Below are 16,692 nucleotides of genomic sequence, written 5' to 3'. Positions count from 1 at the left end.
GTCAGGATCAGACTGATATGCTACAGGAAAGTTCTTCTCTGTGAAAGGCACATATTGAGCAAAAAGAGGCTGCTTCTAGGGTGGTAACCAGCCATAGAACAAGCTATTACGCTATTGTTCGTTCCCAGGTTGAGCGCTTCTCTCTTTTTATTTATGGACACAGGATAACCCCAGTCCTTCCTCGCAGGGAAACTACCCATTTAAGGACTAAATTCCAATTTTCTACAGAGCGCAATTTTCGCCTACCTCCTAGTTAACTAGGCAAAGAATTACTGATAGAGTATAGGTAGTGGGAGGGATTTGGCTGAGGTGTCTTTGCCTCCTCCTGGTGGCCAGGTGTTGTATTCACAACAGTAATTAATTAATTTGTGGACTCTCCCTGCCATTGGAAAGCAAATGAGTAAGCATTGCTAGACAAAGCTGAAGGACAGAGAATGATCAATGTGTCGTACCTGTATCTAGTACATTGATCTTCTCCTCATAAGGGACTACCCTAATTCCAATGCAGTAATAAAAACGCAGTTGAAAATACTGATATCAACCATTGAAACCTGCAATATAATAAACAGTATGCTGTGATACTCATACTAAGATAATACAGTATTAAAATATCTCTGGGACAGAGACCCCCTTTAGCAGTACTCTGCTAAAACCAGCAAATACATAATGTACTCTGACATAAATTTACAGTGATGTCTTAAAAATCATATTTCTGGGGGCGGATTGGGCGGGCGTCCATGATGGCCGCACCACACTAGAGCTCCGGAGACGGCAGCGGCAGAGACCCACTCCTGGGACAGCGCATCCCGAGCTGATCGCCTAAAAGGGTCTGTAAAGTAAAGTGGCAAATGTCGGGAGCCCTTTGAGACTCGGATCATCAGCGGGAGCCCCGCTAAAAGCACCTGTATAAGACCGGCGGTAAAGGCCGCAAACAGAGCCTGCCTGGAGTAACGATACTCGCCGGAATACTTCTGGGCTTCAAATCGCGCCTAATCGAGCGCTAAGCAGACAGGATTGACAGAGGTGCTCTCATCCACTGGTAAACCCCTGGGCAAGCGTAGCTCTGGTTAGTTGGAGCAGTTCTTTTTCCAACATCTTTCCGGTTTGTCATCTGAGGGGTAAGGCCATGTGGCGTTCTTGCTGTTTTCACCTACTCATATATTAACAACATGAGAACATTTGTGACCTGATATAACATGTATACGCCTAAAGAGACACAGTGAGTTTATACAGAACCTTTTAAAAGCATCTTATTCCCTAACTCCAAGCCTGGTTCACTCCACATATCACAAGCTGTAAGCAAAAATAAATGTTTTCTTTTCAATGACCCTGCCAGACATTAATACCTTCACTTACTAACACGCTTTAAAGCTGTATTCTGCCCAGCTAATTCCTTGTCAACAATGCAAACCTGTCCTGAGGTTTTGAGTTTACTTTACCGGACAATATAAGCACTCTTAAAGGGACACTGTTAATAATAATATTGGCTACAAGTGGCGCTTCTGAACTCTGGGCTTTGCCCCACCTAAAATCACTCGTGGAAGCGATTTACCATAAGATGGCACTCGGCAGGAACTCCAAAATGGAGAAAAACCAGAAACACAATACAACCTCCAGCACAATGAACACTTTCTTTAAAAATACCGATAAGAAAAAAAGGGCAGAAACCCCTCAGACAGTGGAGATGAGTACCAATCTGATAATCCAGATGACTCACAACCGCCACAAACCCCGCCAAACAGTTCTCCACGAGGGGATGGCCCGGTAACTATGAAAGCCATAGAGGAATTAATAAATCAAGTCAAGTTATGTATCAAAAATGAGTGCGCTGACTTGAAAAGGGATATCAATGAGCTGGGCTTCCGCGTGGAAGCATTGGAAGACGACAGGGAAGAATGGGCAAAAGAAATGTCTGGCATGTCTCACTCCTTGGAGGATCAACAAATGCAAATCAAAGAATTGGAAAACAAAGTGGATGATATGGAAAATAGGGCGAGACGGAACAATCTCCGCATTAGGGGAGTACCTGAGTCTGTGAAGGGTGAGGATATTCAAGAACACCTTCAAAACCTGTTTCAGTCCCTAGCAATAGCCGGCCAACGCGTAATTGATGTATTGCCTTTAGAAAGAGCTCACCGTTCACTGTGCCCTAAACCTAGTGATAATCAACCCCCGAGACATTGTAATCTGCTTCCAAAGTTACAGAGACTGAGAGAAAATCTACCAGCTAGCAAGGTTGCAGCCCACCTTTTCTTATATGGGTGCTAAAATTCAGATCTTTCAGGACTTGTCCGCAAGGACGCTTCAAATCAGAAAAGAATATGCTCCTCTCACAACCCATCTACGCTCCTTGGGAATCCCTTACAGATGGGGCTTCCCAGTCTCTCTGCAGGTCACCAAGAATGGGAAAAGATACGAATGTTTGAGCCCAACTCAGACGCCTGATTTCTGTAAACAGCTGGGCCTTCCCCCTGTGGAGGCACAGGCCTCTACCACTAGTATTACACCTCTACCACCGCGACCACAAAGAAAACTGTGGTCTGAAGTAGCGAGCAAACGCAGTAAGAAGACGGACAGCCTTGAAGCTCCAAAAATCTCAAGAAGTTACCTGACTAGCAGCTAAGCTTTGTGAGTTCACCCGAATCTGTGAGTATGGTACTTGTGACTTTTTTTCAAATGTCTCGAAAGGATAACAATTCCACTCACATAGACTTTACCTTATATTACTGATAACCCTGGGGGTACAATCCCGCGGGTCAGATACAGACACCGCTGGAAAAAGATCCCGGGTCATCTATGCATCTATGTTCTAATGTATCTTTCCTTATATCCCCTAAGGCTCTCCCTCTCCCACCCTTTAATTATACTTTCAGACACCTTATACACTATTCAAAAGTGTTTGCATAGAGTATAGAGTACAGTCTAATTGTCTACGAATGGTACTGTTATAGTTTTATTAGAATATGTCTTGCGTACAAACCACCACTCAGACCCATAAGATCACACACTCCCAAGTCAGTGCCTTCAATATTGCCACTCAGAACGTGAAGGGTTTCTTATCCACTCAGAAGAGGTCAATTGCTTTCCATGACTTCTTTAAAAAACACATAGATATTATTATGATCCAAGAAACTCACTTTAGAAAAGTCAATGAACCGTCTCTCTCACACCTCTACTACGACCAACACTTCCTTAGCTCAGGCCCAACAAAGCACAATGGGGTTTGTATTTCATTTAGAAGGGGAACACCTTTTCAGCTCCTGGACAAATATCAGGACCAAGAGGGCAGGATACTGATTGTACTATGGCAGACCACTTACTTTGGCTAACATTTATGCCCCTATACGCCCCTCGCCTTCTTTCTTTGGTAAAGTTAGCAATCACATAATAGATATCTCCAAAGGGCCCATAATTCTAGGAGGGGATTTCAATTTTCCTATTAGTCCAATTATTGATACGTCCTCGGGTAAGTCATATCTTCGGAATACCCTCATAAAAGCCAACTGGCAGGCATTACGAGCCATTCCTTTTTTTGACACATGGAGAGACACCCAAACCATAGAGACTTTACTTTTTTTTCTAACCCCCAGCACTCCTACACCCGCTTAGACTACATACTTTGTGATCAAAACATGCTGACAGCACTCACTGACTCCCGAATACACCACACCGCCTGGTCAGATCATAGCATGGTCCACTCCATTTTTTAAATGGTCAGCAAAGCGTCAACACCAGCAACTCTAGAGACTTAACTATCAGATTTTAACAGACCCTCTGATAACTACTGACATAATAGAGAAAACCACCAAATTTTTTAATATTAACAACCCTGCTGAGACCTCAATAACTAATAACTGGAAGCATACAAATGCTACATTAGAGGCGTGATAATGACTCATACACACAATATACGTAAACAAAGAACAGCACTCTATATATCATTGATATCTGATTCCCAGGAAAAAGAACGTAAGCTAAAACAAAACCCCAAATCCCCACAGCTTTTATTACAATCCCAACAGGCCAGGGAAGCACTTACCCAATACCTGATTAAAAATGCCCACCTCCGGGCAATCACGACTAAATCTAAATTCTTTATTGAAAGTAACAAGGCAGGACGCCTTTTAGCCAGATCCCTTAAGAAGAAAAACTACAAATCTTTTATTCCTAAAATAGTGGATTCCTCTGGATCCTCTTACACTTCTAATGCCGACATAGTCAAACAATTTGCAGAGTACTACACTTCCCTCTATAACCTTCCATCCTTGGACACTACACAAAAAAATAGACTTATTGATAACTTCCTATCTCAGGCGCATCTGCCCACCCTAACAAAAGAGCAATGTGAGTCTTTGGACTCACAGTTCACTTTGCAGGAACTCCTTGTAGCAATTAAGAATCTTCCCCAAGGAAAACCCCAGGCCCAGACAGATTTACTCCTAAATTCTATCACCTGTTCAAGTCCGAACTAAGCCCTCAGCTTCTTCAATTATATAATTCCATCGACAATACAAACCTCCTACCGCAGTCTTTATTGGGGGCCACGATTACTGTTATTCCAAAGCCTGGCAAACCAACAGACCAAGTCACCAATTACCGCCCTATTTCTCTAATAAGTATAGATATGAAGCTTTATGCTAAATTACTAGCGACAAGAATAAATAGATTTCTCCCTTTACTTATACACACAGACCAGGTGGGTTTCATCCCCGGTAGGGAGGCCAAGGACAACTCAATACGGGTCTTACAAACCCTGTCTTCAGCTGTCTCCTCCAAGTCCTCTCTAGTTTTGTTGTCCACAGACGCGGAGAAGGCCTTCGACAGGGTGGACTGGGATTTCCTCTGGGTTGCTCTGTCGAAGTTTGGATTTTCGGAGGCGTCAATTACACGAATAAAGGCATTGTATCATAGCCCCACAGCCAGAATCTCTGCTAATAATACACTATCAACTCAAATCCCCATAAAAAACGGTACCCGTAAGGGATGCCCCTTATCCCCCCTGCTGTTCGCCTTAGTGGTAGAGACAGTAGCGGCTAGGATTAGAAGCAATAACAATATCCACGGGGTCTCTTTTGATGGGAACCAACAAAAGTGCCTCCTTTACGCAGACGACATTATTTTTACGATTCGTTCCCCACTCCCCTCTATACCATCCCTTATCACAGAATTAGATGAGTTCAAACAGGTCTCCAATTTTACCATTAATATGGGAAAGTCAATGTTGATGCCCCTATATATCTCGGAGGAAGAACACAGATCCCTCACTAACCATACCAGCTTTCAGATTACAAATAAAATACGCTATTTAGGAATTGAATTACCCGCCAACCCGGCGGATCTTTTTGACCTTAACTACTCTCCCTTACAGAAAGAGACTCTGTCTTCCCTCAACACCTGGCACAAACAGGGCCACCTCTCCTGGATGGGCCGCATCAATGCTATAAAAATGAACTTCCTCCCCAAATTCCTATACATGTTTCAAATTCTCCCACTAGACCTTCCCCTACACTACCTAATTCAACAACAGAGATGGTTTGAACAATTTATCTTGGCACATAAAAGAACAAGGGTGGCTAGGAACACATTGTACCTTAGTAGGAAGGATGGTGGCTTAGGGGTTCCAAATCTCATGAATTACTAAAAAGCAGCCCACTTAGCACGTATTAATGCGTGGAAACACTCCCAACCGAATAAGCCCTGGGTCCAGCTGGAGTACAGTTTGACAGGAGGTCATTCCTTGGGCGAGGTGTGCTGGATCCCCCCTAAGGCGAGACCCTTGGGAGTCAAGACAAATTATTTTGTTACAGCCTCCCTAAGAGTCTGGGACAAAATTTTGGCCCAAGACGCAACAATTTCTAGCCATATGTCCCCTCTAACCCCTATCTTAAACAACCCAAGCATGCTGGACTCTTTTGCTATTCAGACGCCACGCATCGGGGGCGTGCCCACTAATATCCAGGTCCATACAGTGTTAGATAAGGGTGCGATACGTCCGCAGTTAGAGCTTTCTCAGACATTGGGGCCCCCGTTCCATCTTTGGTTCCCATACCTTCAGATCAGACACGCTATTCTGGCTAACCCCCACAAACAGGACCTCATCAGACCACTCACCCCTTTTGAAACATTATGTAATACTCCTTCAATCACTAGGTCACACATTTACACTATCTATAGAATATTACGAGGCTCCTTCCCCAGTAAGAAACCCTCTTATATATCTAAATGGGAGGCTGAACTGCACAAAACTTTGACAGAACCCAAATGGAGCCACATATTTACTGATACAAAAAACTAATCTATTTCCAAAATTATAGCCGAAATGAATTACAAATTGCTCTCTAGGTGGTACCTGACCCCTCAACGTATTCACAGTATTTATCCGGGTTCCTCCCCCTAGTGCTGGAGGCACTGCGGAGGTAAAGGTACCCTGTCCCATATTTGGTGGTCTTGTCCACTGCTATGTGCTTTTTGATCAGACGTATCGAAAAATATCAACACTATTCTAGGGACCTCAATAACACTTTCACCTAATATCATTTTACTAAATGATACCACAACAATCCCCTGCCTATATAGGAAACGATTATTCCAGTTTATGATTAATTGTGCAAAACATTTGATTCCTAGGTTTTGGAAGAAATGTGTGCTTCCCACTATCTCTTTGTGGAAGCAAGAGGTGGAGCATGTCCTAGAGCTAGAGAAGATTCATTATGTGTTTATTGGTAAACAAGATTTTATTGCTGATGTTCTTTTCATATGGGAGCAAAAGGGTCTGTGATCACTAACAAAGTGAGATATTATAAATGTAATTCTGTATAACCTAATTCTATAGGTTCTGACTTTAAACTCTATGATGTGGTGTTCCATTATGCAGTGCGATGAGTTGATATCTTTAGGCAGAGCACACGGATCTTCCTGTTCATATTCGTTTCAAATTTCCTATGTAAACCTGACATTAATGCATATATACTTTGTGTTGATGCATAAATGCTTTTATGTTATTTTGTTTGAAAATCAATAAAACATTTAATTGAAAAAAAAAAAAAAATCATATTTCTGACTCCTCTATATAAAGAGGTATAAAATATTCTGGAGTTGACATTGTCTACTGCGTTTTTAATAGCAATTAAGGAGCTAAAGCCTTGTGTGTTTTTTTAAATTTTCTTCTGTAACTAGTACCCTTGTTCAAATCCATGAGAAGAATTTTGCCCACAGAGATGTAGGAACATGACGAGTTAATCGCATTGAATAAATCTCCATAGGGATTACATAGCAGGATAGAATTGCTAATTTTGCATTTCCCTTTGCACTTGTCCTAAGGACTTACCCCCTCCAATACCTCAGAGCAGACACTGGGACAGGCCGCCCATTGTGCGCTAAGGCCCCAGCAGCAGAGAGAAGGAGGCGGAGAGTGCACGAAAAATAGTTACTCTCCCTTCCAGCAAAAAAATTCCTTCCGCCTGCTACCCCGGAACCACGGCACATTCTTAGCACTCCTGCTGCTGCCTAAAAATGTAAGGAGTGACGGCCGCTGCAAGTCAAGAAGCTCTTAAAGGGGTGGTAATCACATTGATAATGCAGTCTGAGCCATCAAATAAAACAGCTTGACAAACTGGCTGAATATATCTGTGCACAGTCTACACTGGTTATCACCTGCTGTAAACCCAGCCTCAGCTCTGTATAAGACTGTCTCCTAGTGTGTCAACCTACTGTGACCTGGCTATATAGTAACTGTACCATTTGCATCCTGTGGGCTTTGTGAGACATGTAGGTACTTACCCAGCAAGTTCCCTCCGCTGCTCCTACCAGATGATAGTCCTGATGATGCAGCAGGGAGCCTACCTTTTACTGTAACTAACAGAAGAGTCTATACTAAGGGAGTACATCTTCATGGTCAAACAGGAGTAAAATAAAGGACCTATCCCAGCGACATCTATGGCGGACTTGTAGCTACTACTCCCGCAAGGAGATTTACATTGCACAGCCAGGACTCTCCAATATCTTTCTCTTCCAAGTTTTACCTTATGAGGGAAAATTAAATAAAAAACCCTGCTTGTCTTAAGAAAGCTGAATGAAGAATAATGCTAAGCTGTTCCACTCCATACTATTCAAGGGGCACCACATAGCGATATATTATCTAATAGAAGTAAAACACACAAATGTATATGGTTGTCAACTCACAATGTGGATTGCACTATTGGATAGAGTTCTATAAAAGGCAGGCTGACTTTCACAATGGTCAGTTTGCTACAGCATCCGATACTGCTCTTACTGCACACACCAAAGTATACAGCAGTCCCAATTTATGGAATAAAACTCTTGTATTAGCAAAGCATTTCTCAGCTTACTCAGCTGTTTCATTGGGCCTGATGAAAACAGTTTAATTTCTTAGAACCAGAAGCCTCTGGCTATTAACCCACATATTAATATGCTGACAAGTGGGGCAGGTAGTAAATAGCTCCTTCAGAGATGTAGAACTGGTCAGGAGTTACGCACAGGAACTTCATAAGAGGATAGAATGTTGAGAGTTGTCAAACATGGTGATCAGTTCAAAACAGCAAGCAATGGAATAGTCAAGAACTAGCTGAATTTAGCAATTAGCTTTCATAGGCAAACGGGCATCCAGTAGGCAGAAGTCAGGTCTGGCGCAGTCCGGCAACCAATAGACAATTCAAAAAAGTAGAAAACAATGTTATCTTATACATAGGGGTTGTGAAACTCATCACTGATCTTTTCTGATTCAGATAGAGTATACAATTTTAAATAACTTGAAATTAAATCTATTATCAAATTTTCTTCATTTGCTTGGTATCCTTTGTTGAAGGAACAGCAATGCACTACTGGGAGCTAGCCAAAAACACTGGGTGGGCCAATGACAAGAGACATATGTGCAGCCACCAATCAGCAGTTTGCTCCATGTAGTGTTTTTCATACTTTTTCCACTTATGTGTAAGAAAACTTGGTTTTCTGTTAAAGACTTTTACTGAGAAATTATCCCCCAAAAAAGACCTAACATTCTTTCTGAAGTTAAGAATTCTTTTTTATTTTTTTATTAGTGAAACTTAAAAGCAGTTAAACTTTAAGGCATTACATAATGTCTGCTTCTTAACCTCTTAAGCCGTTCTCTAAGTATATTTAAGTGTCCTTTCATACTCTTGCTTAGAGGCCATGCTGCAAGCCCTCCTTTCATTTTTTATTGAAAAGTGGGAAGGATGTAGAGCCAATCAGACGCAGTGCCTCACGGCCCCTAGGCTGTAATTGGAGCACATCCAACTAATAATTTAGAAGCTTGTGATGTTCCCGTCAATGTGATTTTGGAGCTGGGAACATATTTGTTAAAATCCATGTGGTAGGATCTAATACGTAGTAAATCTGAATGAAAAAAAGCCTGTTCAGTTCCAGAAAACCTTTTGTGGGTCTACGAAGAGCGATGGTGTCATATTTAGCAAACAGGCAGATCTTTCACCAGATCCGTTTCAGTCCCACGTGAAGCCTTTCTCAAGGGTAAACCCCATTTATGCTCTTATTTAAATTACCAGTTTTCCTTCCAAACCAAAAACACCTACTAACTAGAAGTGAAATTATCAGACTTCCAGTAGAGTTGATATCATTACCATCAGATTACAAGTGGATTGTTACTTAACGCTCCTGCTTCTGTGCTAATTCTGCTAGAAGTAAGTTTGTGTGCGTGTCAGGTAGCGATCATATTACGTAAGTTGGAAGTAAAAAGTTGGGGGGGAAAACACCCTACTTGCGTGCAAACCTGATTGCATATTCTCAAGTACGCTAACCCAACATGAAAATACTAATATTTAACATTCCAATGTAGCAAAATATGTTCTACTTATTCATAAATACATATTTGTACATATATCTGATGGTATTTAGATTTTATATATATATATATATATATATATATATATATATATATATATATATATATATATATATATATATATATATATATACAGGGAGTGCAGAATTATTAGGCAAGTTGTATTTTTGAGGATTAATTTTATTATTGAACAACAACCATGTTCTCAATGAACCCAAAAAACTCATTAATATCAAAGCTGAATATATTTGGAAGTAGTTTTTAGTTTGTTTTTAGTTTTAGCTATTTTAGGGGGATATCTGTGTGTGCAGGTGACTATTACTGTGCATAATTATTAGGCAACTTAACAAAAAACAAATATATACCCATTTCAATTATTTATTTTTACCAATGAAACCAATATAACATCTCAACATTCATAAATATACATTTCTGACATTCAAAAACAAAACAAAAACATATCAGTGACCAATATAGCCACCTTTCTTTGCAAGGACACTCAAAAGCCTGCCATCCATGGATTCTGTCAGTGTTTTGATCTGTTCACCATCAACATTGCGTGCAGCAGCAACCACAGCCTTCCAGATACTGTTCAGAGAGGTGTACTGTTTTCCCTCCTTGTAAATCTCACATTTGATGATGGACCACAGGATCTCAATGGGGTTCAGATCAGGTGAACAAGGAGGCCATGTCATTAGATTTTCTTCTTTTATACCCTTTCTTGCCAGCCACGCTGTGGAGTACTTGGACGCATGTGATGGAGCATTGTCCTGCATGAAAATCATGTTTTTCTTGAAGGATGCAGACTTCTTCCTGTACCACTGCTTGAAGAAGGTGTCTTCCAGAAACTGGCAGTAGGACTGGGAGTTAAGCTTGACTCCATCCTCAACCCGAAAAGGCCCCACAAGCTCATCTTTGATGATACCAGCCCAAACCAGTACTCCACCTCCACCTTGCTGGCGTCTGAGTCGGACTGGAGCTCTCTGCCCTTTACCAATCCAGCCACGGGCCCATCCATCTGGCCCATCAAGACTCACTCTCATTTCATCAGTCCATAAAACCTTAGAAAAATCAGTCTTGAGATATTTCTTGGCCCAGTCTTGACGTTTCAGCTTGTGTGTCTTGTTCAGTGGTGGTCGTCTTTCAGCCTTTCTTACCTTGGCCATGTCTCTGAGTATTGCACACCTTGTGCTTTTGGGCACTCCAGTGATGTTGCAGCTCTGAAATATGGCCAAACTGGTGGCAAGTGGCATCTTGGCAGCTGCACGCTTGACTTTTCTCAGTTCATGGGCAGTTATTTTGCGCCTTGGTTTTTCCACAAGCTTCTTGCGACCCTGTTGACTATTTTGAATGAAACGCTTGATTGTTCGATGATCACGCTTCAGAAGCTTTGCAATTTTAAGAGTGCTGCATCCCTCTGCAAGATATCTCACTATTTTTTACTTTTCTGAGCCTGTCAAGTCCTTCTTTTGACCCATTTTGCCAAAGGAAAGGAAGTTGCCTAATAATTATGCACACCTGATATAGGGTGTTGATGTCATTAGACCACACCCCTTCTCATTACAGAGATGCACATCACCTAATATGCTTAATTGGTAGTAGGCTTTCAAGCCTATACAGCTTGGAGTAAGACAACATGCATAAAGAGGATGATGTGGTCAAAATACTCATTTGCCTAATAATTCTGCACTCCCTGTATACACACACACATACATACATACATATACACACACGTAAATACATAAAAAAAATCTGTATACACACACACATACATACATATACACACACGTAAATACATAAAAAAAATCTGTACACACACACACATATATATATATATATATATATATATATATATATATATATAGATAGATAGATACACACAGTATATACAGTATCCCACAAAAGTGAGTACACCCCTCATTTTTCATGTGACAACACTGAAGAAATGACACTTTGCTACAATGTAAAGTAGTGAGTGTACAGCCTGTATAACAGTGTAAATTTGCTGTCCCCCTCAAAAAAACAAAACACACAGCCATTAATGTCTAAACCATTGGCAACAAAAGTGAGTACCACCCCTAAATGGAAATGTTCAAATTGGGCCCAATTAGTCATTTTCCCTTTCCGGTGTCATGTGACTCATTAGTGTTGCAAGGTCTCAGGTGTGAATGGGGAGCAGGTGTGTTAAATTTGGTGTTAACGCTCTCACACTCTCTCATACTGGTCACTGAAAGTTCAACATGGAACCTCATGGCAAAGAGCTCTCTGCGGATCAGAAAAAAAGAATTGTTGCTCTACATAAAGATGGCCTAGGCTATAAGAAGATTGCCAAGACCCTGAAACTGAGCTGCAGCACGGTGGGCAAGACCATACAGCGGTTTCACAGGACAGGTTCCACTCAGGTCGACTAAAGAAGGTGAGTGCACATGCGCAGTGTCATATCCAGAGGTTGTCTTTGGGAAATAGACGAATCAGTGCTGCCAGCATTGCTGCAGAAGTTAAAGGGGTGGGGGGTCAGCCTGGCAGTGCTCAGACCATATACGCCGCACACTGCATCAAATTAGTCTGCATGGCTGTCGTCCCAGAAGAAAGATGATGCACAAGAAAGCCCACAAACAGTTTGCTGAAGACAAGCTTACTAAGGATATGGATTACTGGAACCATGTCCTGTGGTCTGATGAGACCAAGATAAACTTATTTGGTTCAGATGGTGTCAAGCATGTGTGGCGGCAACCAGGTGAGGAGTACAAAGACAAGTGTGTCTTGCCTTTAGTCAAGCATGGTGGTGGGAGTGTCATGGTCTGGACCTGCATGAGTGCTGCCGGCACTGGGGAGCTACAGTTCATTGAGGGAACCATGAATGCCAACATGTACTATGACATACTGAAGCTGAGCATGATCCCCTCCCTTTGGAGACTGGGCCGCAGGGCAGTATTCCAACATGAAAACAACCTTAAACACACCTCCAAGACGACCACTGCCTTGCTAAAGAAGCTGAGGGTAAAGGTGATGGACTGGTCAAGCATGTCTCCAGACCTTAACCCTATTGAGCATCTGTGGGGCATCCTCAAACAGAAGGTGGGGGAGCACAAGGTCTCTAACATTCACCAGCTCTGTGATGTCGTCATGGAGGAGTGAAAGAAGACTCCAGTAGCAACCTGTGAAGTTCTGGTGAACTCCATGACCAAGAGGGTCAAGGCAGTGCTGAAAAATAATGGAGGCCACACTAAATATTGATGCTTTGGGCTCAATTTGGACATTTACACTGTTATACAGGCTGTAACCTCACTACTTGTCATTTCTTCAGTGTTGTCACATGGAAAGATATAATACAATATTTACAAAAATGTTAGGGGTATACTCACTTTTGTGGGATACTGTATATATATATATATATATAGTGTGTACAGATAGTGGGTGGGATCAGAAGTGCTGAGTGACATTTTGACCTGGCTAGTAGGTTAGGACTGGAAATTTTGAGCCGTGTGTGTGTATATATATATATATATATATATATATATATTATCATTTATTTGTATAGCGCCGCCAAATTCCGTAGCGCTAGGTACAATGATAGGGGTATACAAAGATTTGTGATACAATACAAAACATAACAAGACTAAACAAATCTAGCACAGGAGGAAGAGGGCCCTGCTCCGGAGAGCTCACAGTCTATAGGTTTAGGGTGCAGAGACATAAGGTTGGGGTAGCTTGTTACATTGATTGTATTTGCAGCAGTGAGTCAGGCAGTTCATGTACATGTATTAGCTTGGTTCGGATGCGGGATGGAGGAGAGATGGTAAGCCTCTCTGAATAGGTGGGTTTTCAAGGATCTTCTGAAGCTATACAAGGTTGCAGACAGTCTGATGGAGCGGGGTAGAGAGTTCCAGAGGACAGGAGCAGCACGTGCGAAGTCTTGGAGGCGGGAGTGGGATGTAGAGATAACAGGAGTGTAGAGACGTAGGTCAGAGGTTGATCGAAGAGGACGGGATGGGGAGTATATATATATATATATATATATATATATATATCTCCACGTACATATACATAGCCATGTACATATATGTACTTCTATGTTAAAGACCTTTGTGTTATTATGATTGTAACTGTACTTTGTAATATATTTTTGATGTGTTTTGTGATACTTTTTTGTTTCACAAAATAGTTAACCAGAGCTCTGAGAACACAGTAATCATTCTAGCGTAAATCTCAATCGCACTCAAGGGTTCAAGTTTACTTTCAACTTGTAATACGAGTGCCAAAACTGACGCGCGCAAACACCCGCAATAAAATTTATGCTTACCTGGTGAATTCTTTTCTTTTCTGGCATGTAGGGTCCACAAATCCATTTTAATTACTAGTCGGAATTTAACTGCTGGCCACCAGGAGGAGACAAAGAACACCCCAAAGCTTCAAGTATCCCTCCCAATTCCCATAAACCCACAGTCATTCAGCGAATGAATATGTAAAGAGAAGAGGACATAAAGGCTATATAGGTGCCCGAAGTTTAGAAGAAACAAAATAAGCCGTCTTGAAATTAGACAAGGGCGGGTTGTGGAATCTCCATGCCTGGAAAGAAAATAATTTATTAGGTAAGCATAAATTTTGTTTTCTTTCCAGTGGCATGGAGAGTCCACAAATCCATTCTTATTACTAGTGGGAACCAATACCCAAGCTAGAGGACATAGAATGGAAAGGGAGGGAGAAAAAAAAAAGACAGGCAGACCTAAACTGATGGCACCACCACTTGAAGAGCCTGTCTCCCAAAGGTAGCCTCAGCTGAGGCAAAAACAACGAAAGTTCAAACATTTTAAAAATGTATGTAGCGGGGACCAAGAGGTCACCCTGCAAGAACGTTCCCCAAAGCCTCCAGGAAGAAGAAACAGTCTAAGATGAATGAGTCTAATGCTCTGAAGAGACTGATGTTCAGCTGACTAATATGTCAGCCAAAGACACTCTTTAACCAAAAGGAAAAAGAAGTTGACGCAGCCCTCTGGCCCTTACGTTGGCCAGCAAATCCTACAAAATCCTTAGGAGCTGGGAGATAGGAAATTAGAGCACTCACTAGATCCAAGTTGAGTAGCAGACAATCCTTCTGAGAAGGATTGGGGCACAAGAAAGAATGAGAAAATCAGATTTATGTTGCAGTCCGAAACTACATTAAGAAGAATCCCAAGATGGTACGAAGAACCGCCCTATCCACATTGAAAATGAGAAAAAGCGGGTCACACTGTAGAGCACATTGTATAGAGACTCTACAAGCAAAAGGAAAGCTAACAGAAAAATTTCCAGAACAACCAATAAAAACAAAAGAATTCATAGGTTCAAACAGAACCTGCTGTAGAACTGACACCATCAGTCCAACTCCAGAACCAAGCACCAGAAATTTGATTACCGTTCCCTAGTAGGAGAACATTAGGAAAAAGACAGAAGAGAGACTTCGCCCACCGAAGAAACGAAAACCCCACCTTCCTTGCTAAGGAACTCGTGTTCCTCCCAGCGGAAGAAATTACCACTGAAGAGACAATGAACGCTTGGAATCTGATAAACCAGCCTCCAGGTGGATTCAATCCCATGACCACCTGCACGCAAATCAGAGAAGCTAACCACCAAGCTACAGCGGTACTATTCAAACTATAAATAATTATAGGGAGGACGGATTCCATCCAAGAACAGGATCACACTTAAAAAGGACCCCAAAAAGCTCCCCAGCCCAAAAAGCTGACCTCCAAAGACACAATCTCTCAAAATGGTCTCAAATGGCAAGTACATGAGACACATGGTCCATACAGAGCCATAGGGATATAAAGGCCTCTTGACAGGATGAAAAGAACTATTCCCTGAGAGAACGCTGAGTGGACTCTGATCCAAAGTCTAAGAATAGCTTATAGATCCCGATGAAGAAAACAAAAAAGGAATAAACTTGTATCCCAGTGACTTTCCACTGAGCAACCAGAGGGCTTTCCAACTATGCGACCTGGCAATAGGTAATGAAGAGATGTTGCCAGAGTCAAATATCGCATTCTGTAATATCTGGCCACTGCTTAAACACTTTCTCTGATCAGTAGCACAAAAGAATCTGTGAACGAAAAGAATCTTAGCACTTGGGAAGCCATGGTAAGACCAAAAGGAAGGACTCTATCAGAAGCACACGCCAGATGAGGGAGCATGAGCTTACCTGGGATCGAAAACCCACAAACTCTGTCAAAGGGGGCATTTTGGAACTAAATTTTTACCCTCTTGGATCAAACATAGATAAGATTAAACCACCAAGATTACTTGCAGAAACAAGTCTCAGAAGAGAAATGCAAGCTATAGAGGAAAAAAGAAGCAGAAATAGGACACTTAGCAACAGTCCTAGGCATAATACCTCTTGTAAGAGAAATATAATGGAATCCTATCTAAAAAATATAAGAAAATAAAGCGAACACACATTCAAGGTGCAAGTAGCTGTATTCAAACTGCTAACCATCCACTTGCTATGTAGCTAAGCTAACAATCAAACTACTACAGTCTAAACAGAGTCCCATGACATATGACCTAGGACCATACAAGATGTCACGGCAAAGGATAAAATCTCCTCAACAAGAGAACGATTAAATAATCACATATATAACACATCGGAAAAAATATGATGTAACAGACATTCATAAGTGACCTCAAAAGGAAAATATATAATTAATGTTCAATAAACAACAGAGGTTACATAAAAATAAACCTATTTGTGTCGTAAGAACACAAAAGAAGAATAAATGTTCCATATGGGACAATGAATGTTACAGACTTTAGGAATATCACCTCAGTAAGAAAAGGATAATATTGTATTCCTGTAAATAAAACATAGAAATAAATATATG

The sequence above is a fragment of the Bombina bombina genome, chromosome 7 (assembly GCF_027579735.1).
Source record: "Bombina bombina isolate aBomBom1 chromosome 7, aBomBom1.pri, whole genome shotgun sequence".
In the NCBI taxonomy this organism is placed as follows: Eukaryota; Metazoa; Chordata; class Amphibia; order Anura; family Bombinatoridae; genus Bombina; species Bombina bombina.
Note: the sequence above shows the minus strand (reverse complement) of the source record.